The sequence below is a fragment of the Phocoena phocoena genome, chromosome 3 (assembly GCF_963924675.1).
Source record: "Phocoena phocoena chromosome 3, mPhoPho1.1, whole genome shotgun sequence".
Taxonomy (NCBI): Eukaryota; Metazoa; Chordata; class Mammalia; order Artiodactyla; family Phocoenidae; genus Phocoena; species Phocoena phocoena.
Window position 1 is genome coordinate 53,939,039 of NC_089221.1, and position 10,209 is coordinate 53,949,247.

The window sequence follows — 10,209 nt, forward strand, 5'->3', positions numbered from 1 at the left end:
TGGGGCAGGCCCCTGGCGGGACTGGGGCACCCAGCCTGCGTGTGTAACTGCATCTTGACTACCTTGGAAACCAGCACTGTGGGAACCCCCCCAGGCAGAGCCTGGAGCCTCACCGAAGAAGGGGGAGAGAAGAAACAGGAAAAGAAGGGACCTTCTTCCAAATGCCTTCCCAATTGGAACCGGTAAACTGTTACCAGATAGTGTTTGTACAAAAAAAATAAAAATAAAAAAACAAAAAATCTTTTTGGTTGAGGTTGAGGTTGCGGATTGTTGAGGAAAACGATTTTCTCTGTAAATACCTAGCAATGTGTTTGGTTTGGGGGATATAGAGTCGATACTTTGCTGCTGATGGCATCATTTACTGCAACTTTTTTTTTAATAAGATTTTCGCTCTACCACTGATCATAATGCAGTAACGAAGCAAAAGGGTTAAACCTGGGTATATGTAAAAGTATAGATACACCCATATTCGTGTATATACACATCCACCCACGTGTTCTGGTCTGTGGTTGAAAAGAATATTTCAAGGCTACATTTTTCTACGTTAAAACATTCTAAGTCGAGTTGAAGGTGAAAGAAAGCCCCAAATACCCTAGATTGTAAGCCTTCATGTGTATTTTTAACGAGTGATTTTGATAGTACTCTATCTGGCTACCTATACTTCCAGATCTAAAGAACTACTCGAATCACTGCATTTGGAATCCTCCTCCATCAGAAATGGCCACAACAGATGGAGCTAGCCATTTTCATTTCATTTCATGGTCATCCTAATAGCCATTTTGATCCTGGGCCCAGCTGTCTGAAAGGCCAGTTGTCCTTGTCTGTGGGTGTGTATGTCAACTCCTCACCATAGGTAGAGCGGGGGCTATAAACACATGTCGACTTATTTCTGTTCTTTTGCTTTCCCTTTCTGTTCTCTCGCTTTTCCTTTTCATGCTCTTAAACTCAGGCCTTTATGCTATGAGTCACTAGTCTAAGAAGCACACATTTTATAGTAGTTCTGCACCAGCCCTGCTGTTGAACATAAAGGAAAGTTGCTGGCCGCACACAAATCTGCTAGAACTTAGGTTGAGTCATAAGCATCGGGCATTGGAAGAGGTTTTCAATTTGCTTTTTTGAGGAAAAGTCGGGGGACGGGGTGGGGTTGTGGATTTTGGCATCATAGCATATATTTTAAGGAATAATCAGGACATCAGATACATTTTAATACATAGCTGGGGCCTTATGTTGTAGATGAAGCTTGCTGTTTTTAGCAAGTTCCTGGGTTTCACATTCATTTCTGATGCATCAAGTAGCTCCATACATTTCATAACATGATCTCTTTATTTGTATGCAAAAAAAAATACTGTATTAATAAAGAGCAGCATTTTTGTAACAAAAAGACTTGTTGGAGCTATTTGGTGCTTGAATGTGACTGTCCTTTTTACTTTTGCTAAGCCTTATTTAAATTTTGTATACCATGGAATATGTAGAATTTGTCCAATCATTTTAGTGCTGAGGGGGATCTTTTTGTTTGTTTTTTGTTGCAGTTTTCCTTCCTGGTGGATTGTTTTATATTGTAAGACAGCACTTGCTGACATAAGTACTAAGGCACTAAGAGAAAATACACACAGATAAGTATTTATAAGATGCTTGGGATCCGTAGCAGGATTTTTTGTTTTGTAAGAGAAAAAAAAAAATTACCAAGAAGAAATACTAATCCAGCACCCATCCCCCCTGGGGAGTGTCTTAGTATCTTCAGGCTATAACATTGTTCACCTAAGCACAGCTTCATCTTACAGCCCTGTGGATTATAAATCATTCAGTGAGGCTGTAAACTCCGCTCCAAAAACAAAGGCGTAACTTAAACTGCTTGGTTGTCCTTCATTGTAAAATGAGTTGGCAATGGCAAAAGAAAAAAAGAAAAAAAGTCTCCTCCTTGCTCCGAATTTTTTTCCCGTGAGGTTTTAGCCATTCCCCAATCACTCTGTTGTGAATTGTAGAAGAAACAAATATGTTGAAAGATCTTGAATGGGTTTCAAAAATGGTCTCAACATTTATAATTCATACGTGCATTTGGCGGTTGTCATAACCCGATCCTTCTGCACCCAGACATCTAGACAGGCCTATCGGGGAGGTAGTTTATGGTTTACAGCCTTTGCTTTTTAACTGTCCACTTTCCTTTAAAGCACAACTAGCTGCTTGTTTACAAATGATCTTTTTTAATGTATATTTTGTATAGTGTATTATCATTTTTGCCAAATATGTTTTTGCATTTTGGATGGCTACGGAGTACCTAAGGTTGCATTCATGTAATACCTGTTTGTTGTTGTAAACCTCTCCAGTCAGCTGGTAGAAATTCTCCTGTGTTCTATTTTGGTCGGTCTCCTGTGATTGTAAGATGTGCTCCTCGGTAGTATTCCCAGCTGTAGACTTACCAGCTTCAAAGTTTGTTAGGATCTGTGCAATAGTGTTTGCAGTCTTATTTTCTCTAAGAAATTCCCTATGGATGTCATAATTGTTGTATATTGAACAAATATTTATACTTATGCAGTTGCATAACATTGAAATAAAAATTTAGCATGAAAAGATAATGACTATTAAGTTTTTTCCCATATACACACATACAAAACGTCTCTAAAACATTACTGAATGTAACTCTCTCTTATGGAAAGGATGGTTTTCTGCAGATTCCTTTTGGTGAGTGGAATGGTTTGCTAATTTTTTTTAACCCACACGAACATGTTCCATTCTTTGAGATTAAGTCTTCCTTTAAGTAAGTCCTTCCTCTGTTTTCTACCAACCTTCTTCCTTTGCTGCAGGACTTACCAACTTTCACATCATTCTCACCATTTTTCCTCCAGTCTCAGGAAGAAGTGTCCTTTCTCCATGAATCCACCTACTTCAATTCTCCCGAAACCTTGCTCCATCAATTACCATTGTGTTCTCTCATCTTTCTTTTCCTCCCATCCTGTCTCCTCCCTCATAATTAAAAAGCATTAAGACCATCCGAAAGGAAGGAAGCAACCTAACATTTATTGTCTGCCTACTATATGTGTACCCTTAGTACTGGGCAAGATGCTTTCCATCTGCCATCTTATTTGAGCCCCAACATAAGCCTCAAACCAGATGGTGGTGGCATCCCCATTTTACTGGTGAGCAAATAGGCCCAGACAGGCTACGTGACTTACTTAACATCTACCCTGTAAAGAGAGCTTGGATTAGAGCGTGGATTTTTCTGGTTCTAAAGCTCTTGACCTTTCTAAACATTACCAGGTATCATGCAATTGAATTCAAGACCCAGGGCCTTCTGTGAATGATCTAAGCCATCTCATTTTCTAAGTTTACATGCAAAAAAATTCATATGGTGCAAAATTACAAACCTGATGATTGGCGGGAAGCCATGAGCCAAGCAAGCTCATCGTTCTCTGTAATAGGACTCCTTTATTAGTCCTAATTAATTACTAATTAGTCAGTAGGCAATTTCCCTTCTAGGTTTTTGGTTCACAACACAAATGTTACATGAAAAAGTGTAGCTCTGTTAACTGTGGAAATTTGCTTACTTCCGTATAGGCCGGACATTAAGGAGTTCAGTGGTAGGGCAGTTCACTCAATTTAATTTCCTTCCTGCCAGTATGTTTTTAACACTTTCCACGAAGTCATTTTGTGTCATTTCTCTTTCTTCCTACCTCCTACCCCAGTTAGTATCGTATGCGTCTCCTATATCTAAGAAAGCTGGAAATGACCACAGCTTTGTTGAACCTTGGTTTTATTACTTTCCGTATACTAAACGTCAGTCACTTGGCCCAGGTTCAGGGCCTGAGATGTGTGGCAGTTCAGACACCTCAGACCCTGTACTGGAAGCATTAGCACCGCTCGTCATAAAAAAAAAAAAACATGCAGCAACGTCGCCTGGATTCCTGGGAATCCAGAAGACAAGGTCACCGTCTCTTATCACAGGCTGCCGGTGGGACTGTCAAGCCCAATACTTGGATGCAGGCAATGAAAGAATCTTCTACCGAGACGGACTGAATGAACATCGAGTCTGTTCAGATGTGGGGAAAAGGAAGATCTGTTGCGTAGGGTTACTAGGAATTGCTCCATGCAGCTTTACAGAAAGTCTCTTAATGTTGTAAAGCTGACAGACTCTAACAAAGTCATCTGATGTTTCACTGAAGCACTGCCCGGAGAGGGCTGTCAGAACCTGTAGGTGAAGGATGAAGCTATTTACAAGGCCTAAAGCAAGCACGTTGCAGCTACTGAGCCTGCGTGTGTCAGCTGGCGTCTCCATATCCTCCAGCCCTAACCTGTCTAAATAAAAAACCTTTTGCCTGAAAGTTCTGTCCCTTTGTCATACATATGCTGTGTGAAACAGTACTGGGCTGAAGTGACTTTCCTCGGCTGGAGGCAGTCCTTTGTAGGGACAGAGGGTAGTTCCTGTGGAGGGCCTCCCAGGCGCATCAGCTCAGTGCTACCCAGTAATGCGAGTCCTAGCTCCTCAGCCTATTGCCCCTTTCAAGTGGAGATTCTTAGAACAACTATGGCCCCCTCTGTCCTCAAGGAAAAGGAAAGAGCAACCCAGGAAGCTTGGGCTTGAGCATTTGCATTTGAAATCACAAAGCCTTAGGAAAAGGCTGCTCCTTTCTCAGTACTATCTGTAAATTCTCACTACCTCTTTATTCCTGTGCCTTTGTGAAAACAAAAAACTCTTTAAAAAGAAAAATTCTGAGTTCTTTCTTTATTGCACAATACATGATCGATTGAAGGCAAATTAAAAATACAGAAAAGCAAAACAAAATGTTTGAATCACTGCAATTCCCCAGCCACTTTCATTCTTCCATCTATATGGATTTTTATGTTACCAAAAAAAAAAAAGAAAGAAATAATAGTGGGCATGATGTTTGGTAACCTCTTTTGCTTAGTATGAGATCAAAAATATATTTCAACGTCTATAAGTATACTTCTGCAATATTATTTATAATGGCCGCATGGCATTTCATGTTAAGGACGTGCCGCGTTATTTTCTCTCACGCGCACGTGCACAGGTAGAGAAGCTCGGATGCAGATGTTTGAGGTCATCCTACTCCTCAGCTCTTGGCTCATCAACCTTGGCGCCAAGGTTCATGAAACTTATCCCTACACTCCCATCCAGCCTCCTCTCCTACCCCACAGGCAACTTTGTTAATGGTTTGGTTTTGTGTTCTTAAAAAACATAGGTATCATTGTTCTGTATACATGTATTTTTAATTGATAAAAATCATGTTAATTTGTCATTTGGGTTGTTGTTGTTTTTTTTTTTTCCATCAAGCTCTATCTGTTGGTTCACAAAATGGCTCTCATACATAGAGGACAAGGAGAGACCAAAGAAAGAGACAGTCACTCCAGAGTGGTAGGTGGCAGGTTTCATAAGCAAAGGAACTTACATATGAGGCTTATCTTGGGCTGCCACAAGACGAGGAGATCTCCGCACCCACCTGCCAGGATCTTAAAGGTTGATATAGAAACCTTACCGGGGTTCAGTTCTGTATACCGTGCAGATGATCTCAGCAACACCTGGCTCTCTCGAGGCTGTGTCCTGGAAAATGACTCCCACTGTGGGAACACCACACATGCTTTACAAGGCCAGGGGAGGAGATGAGGCAACTCCAATTGCCCGGGTCCAGCTTTCAGTTCAACTGGCGATCGTGTCCTCTCCATGACCTCCTCCAACACTATATGCTTAAGATTCAACTTGCTGTCGCTGTATCTAATCCATCGCTTCTGGCTACTGTGTGATACCCATGGTGTGCGTCTTACACGTTTTACCTGCCCATTTTCCTAGTGATGAGCTCTCAAATTGCTTTGAACTTCCCCCTCCATAAATAACGCTGTACTGCGTATTGTTGTGGAATTGTGAAATTTTGTGATACACACCCAGCTCGGGATTGGTGGGTCACATATTTAATTTGAAGAATTTTTGCCTCATGGTCCTAGAATAGCTGCACCAGTCTCCACCCATAAGCAGTGCCTTGCAGTTCCTATAATCCTACATCCCACCTACACTATTATCCAGCTTCCTCTTTTTGCCAGACTGATATAAAACTTTATCTCCTTTTAACTTGTTTTTCTTTAATTCCTAGTAGTATCAGCATGTTTATGTTGTTATCCCACCCAAGAACGTAGAATGTCTTTAATCATTTATCTCTTTTTGGACATGTAGGTTGTTTCCAAAGACAGGAGAAAGAGAAAAAGGGTCTCCCAAGCTGTTTAGAAAACCCGTGAACCGACATAAATGGAGACGGGGAAGACAGATGAATGCTCAGGTGACCCGCTGTCTTCTACTTACCTTTGTAGGATCTAGTACCATGTCTCGAACAGCCAAATGTTTAGAGAATATTATCTAAAGATGGGGGGAGGGGTGGCGAGAGGTGAGTGTTCAATGCAGTTCACTGTTTAATCTTTCATGAGCATTAATGGCTTTTAGAAACCAAATTTAAGAATAATAGATTAGTCCTTTCCTTTTTCAAGACCCACAGTATTCCATAAGTGATTTCAAGTTGTCAACAGCTGGGATGGAGTGGGGGTAGGTGGGAGAGCAGGGTAGTTGAGGGGCAGAGGCCGTGGCCTGGCAGTGATGGCGGAAGAGACTAACGAGCTGCTCGCCCAGATGTCTCACCCTTGGATTGGAAGGCGCCTTAACATTTTTTTCCCATTTTGTTCGGAAATTTCCTCTTACAGGATATGGCGTAGTTTTTCAGCTCATTTGACTCATGGAGCCTAACACAGGTTTCTGTTACTCTTTGATAAAGTTAGGGAAAGGGAAGGACTTTACATGAAATCATTTGGCTGGGAGTCCAAGGCCAACCCTAGTGTAACAGAATCCCAGTATCCAGAGGTGGAGCACAGGAATCTGTTTGGTAAAGAATTCCCCAGATGGGGCTTCCCTGGTGGTGCAGTGGCTGAGAGTCCGCCTGCCGATGCAGGGGACACGGGTTCGTGCCCCGGTCTGGGAAGATCCCACATGCCGCGGAGCGGCTGGGCCCGTGAGCCATGGCTGCTGAGCCTGCGCGTCCGGAGCCTGTGCTCTGCAACGGGAGAGGCCACAATAGTGAGAGGCCCGCGTACCGCAAAAAAAAAAAAAAAAAAGAATTCCCCAGATGATTCTGATTCTGCTGATAAACCAGTATCCGGGAGCTCTGGGAGAAACACTGGGCTGCTGATTCCTCTGCAGCCTTCAGACTAACTCCTGCCACACCAGGCATCCTAGTTCTTGATGTATCAGGCAACTGATTCGAACTCAACACCCAGGACCACCTCATCGTGACTTGCGTAGAACTAACTGCATCCTCTCTTGCTGTAATTCAAGTTAATTTTCTCTTTAACATTCAGGGCAGATAGAAAGCAATGTCAGCCACCCCTCTTGCCTGCTACACTAATATATGAAAACATTATAGTCATTTATTTCATGCTTTTGTAAACCTCAAAATTGTAAGTGGCACTTACTGGGGAATTAGATGGGTAGAAATAAAATGACAGTTTCCTGCCCTGAAATTTTACGTAGATACGTAGATAACGGCTGTGTTTGGGTCTGTGCTGCGTTCAGTTAACAGTGATGGCTGCTGGCACAGGGGAAATGTAAAACGTGCTCCCAGACTGTGGGAGTTGCAGCTCATGCAGAGAGTCCCCTGTGATGGAGGCCAAGTCGGTTTTTATGGACTTCAACGCTATTTGCTTCAGGACACGTTGAAATGCAGGGTCAGCTCACTGAGCTACAATATGCAATAATAACATGTTTTTATAGGAGTAGCTTGTCATAGCAGCCACAACATGGGATACATAAAACCAATGAACACACCATGTCTGCAGAGTCTATCCTAGTAACCAGGATAAAGCAATAAAACTGACAGCAGCCATCAAAAACTCCCTTTCTGACTTTGTAGGGTGAATTGACTGTTGCTTAAAACAGAGGAGCTGTCACAAAGCCCTAGACAGATCAGTGCTCAGTTATGGAGTAGCACATGGCATTGCATGGAAGGGGCCTGATACATGAAAGCAAGATGGGCAATTACATATTGCTAGGGCTTGGGTCCCTACGGTCTTTAGTGCAATGCAATCCGCATCAGAGATGCTCTACAGGAAGTTTTTGTTTTTCCAAGTTACACATTAAATATTATGGAGGACAGTGTGGGTAGGGAGTGGTAGGTCAGCAATTTGCATTTCCTATCTGCAGCTTAAATCCTTAAGGCAGAAAGGAGCTTAAGTTTGTTAGAAGGCACAGGGAACTCAGTGGGTTGGTGCTATCAGACTGGATTCTTATTTTCTTTTTTAATAAATAAATTTATTTATTTACTTATGCTGCGTGTGGACTTTCTCTAGTTGCAGCAAGCAGGGGCTACTCTTCATTGCGGTGCACGGGCTTCTCATTGCAGTGGCTTCTCTTGTTGCAGAGCACAGGCTCTAAGCGCACGGGATTCAGTAGTTGTGGCACATGGGCTTCAGTAGTTGTGGCTCACAGGCTCTAGAGTGCAGGCTCAGTAGTTGTGGCGCACGGGCTTCGTTGCTCCATGGCATGTGGGATCTTCCCAGACCAGGGCTCAAACCCATGTCCCCTGCATTGGCAGGCAGATTCTTAACCAGTACGCCACCAGGGAAGTCCCAGACTGGATTCCCTTAAGAGTGTGGACTTCTATACTCTCTGATAGGATTGAAGGAAGGAAGAAAGGAGGGAAGTAAAGAGGGAGAGAAAGAGTTAAGGAATGAAGGAAGGGAAGAAACAGCAAAGAAAGAAAAAGGAAAGAGAAAAAGAAAAGGGAAGGAGGGACCAGTGAGCATGGTTTTGGCATCTTCAGGTCACCAGCAGGAATATCTCCCAAAGTTTCCAGAGCTGATCATTGAATTTGCTACAAGCAAATGAAGAAAATCAACAAAACGAAGTAACTGTGTGTCCTGCTACATTGCTGCCTGAGTTCCCAAAGGTGAATGCTTCCTGCACCACGAGAGTGGGCCACATGGGTGGTATCGAGTCCGAGGGAGGTGTGCTCTCTGACTCGGGAGGGTTGGCTGCCTGCCTTCAGAAGGGTCCCTAGAATGAGGGGCCTTTCCTGTAGCAGCAGTTAGGAAGCTTCCTAGAAGAGCACCTGCTCGGCACAGGCCACGGCAGCTGTGCCCACTTCTGCGTTAGGTCCCTTCTGAGCCCAAAACTCAGGGGAAAAGGCCTTGGTCACTGCTAGACTCAGAGCCAATAACAACCCAGCAGTGGCTCGGACTGGCCTTCTCAGAGTGATGCCCTACCATCCTAGGCCTAGGGAAGGAACGGAGGTGGCTGAAGGGGTGTGTCACGATGTCCTCATATTTCCAGGCACTTTCTTTCTCCCTTTAACACACATCCTTAAATGACTGCCTTACTAACTCTCCCTCAGGAAAGCCGAAGAAAACTCCCTTCCCGGCCACCTGTTTTCCCAAATGCTGGTAGGTATTCAAGATAATTAAAGCAGTTGATTGTGTGATGTTTCATTTCATTAGTAGCGTGTGTTCTGCTTGCCCTCTCTCACCAGGCCCAGGCCGCCTAGTGCTCAGAGGGCTTTGGTACCCATTCATCTCTGCCACCCCTCCTGGCTTTGAAGGAAGGATGCCTTTGAGCCCAGGAGCTGGGAGTTAGATGAGGATGAGGGAACAAGGTGTAAAATCTTGAATACTTCTTTCCGTTTCCAGAAACTAAAGGGGAAGGAGATGGGACATTTTGGAGTAAAACTGAGGTAATGTGGCTGCTAATTGGCCTTCAGTAAACTGCTGCTTGGGTTAGCTGGGAAGCCCCACTTCTTAACGGTCCTCAAGGCAGGGACAGGGTGAGCTGAGTGAGGCACCCACCTTGGGCGCCAAAAACTCAGTAACGCAGAAGCATAGTATTTTAATGCAACATCAAGATATCAAAACTAATGTAAAGTATCCACAAGGAGCAAAAATACCAAAATTTTAAGCAAAGGCAGGACGGCTACTCGTGATTTTCCTTTTGCCTCAGGTTCTAATATGGTTCCGCATGGTGCTGTTGTGGATCCTGGCTATGTTTAAAAACTTTTGATGTTTATCACGGACATTTTTTTGCATTAATTTAAAGTCTTAAAAGTAACTTTTTTGCCTGATTATTGAGTTTTTTGGTTCCCCTTTAAATTTTGCACCCAAATCAAGTGCCTCACTCCCCTTACCCTAGCCCCCGCCGTCTTGTGTCCTTAACCAAGAACATCTGGGAAAACT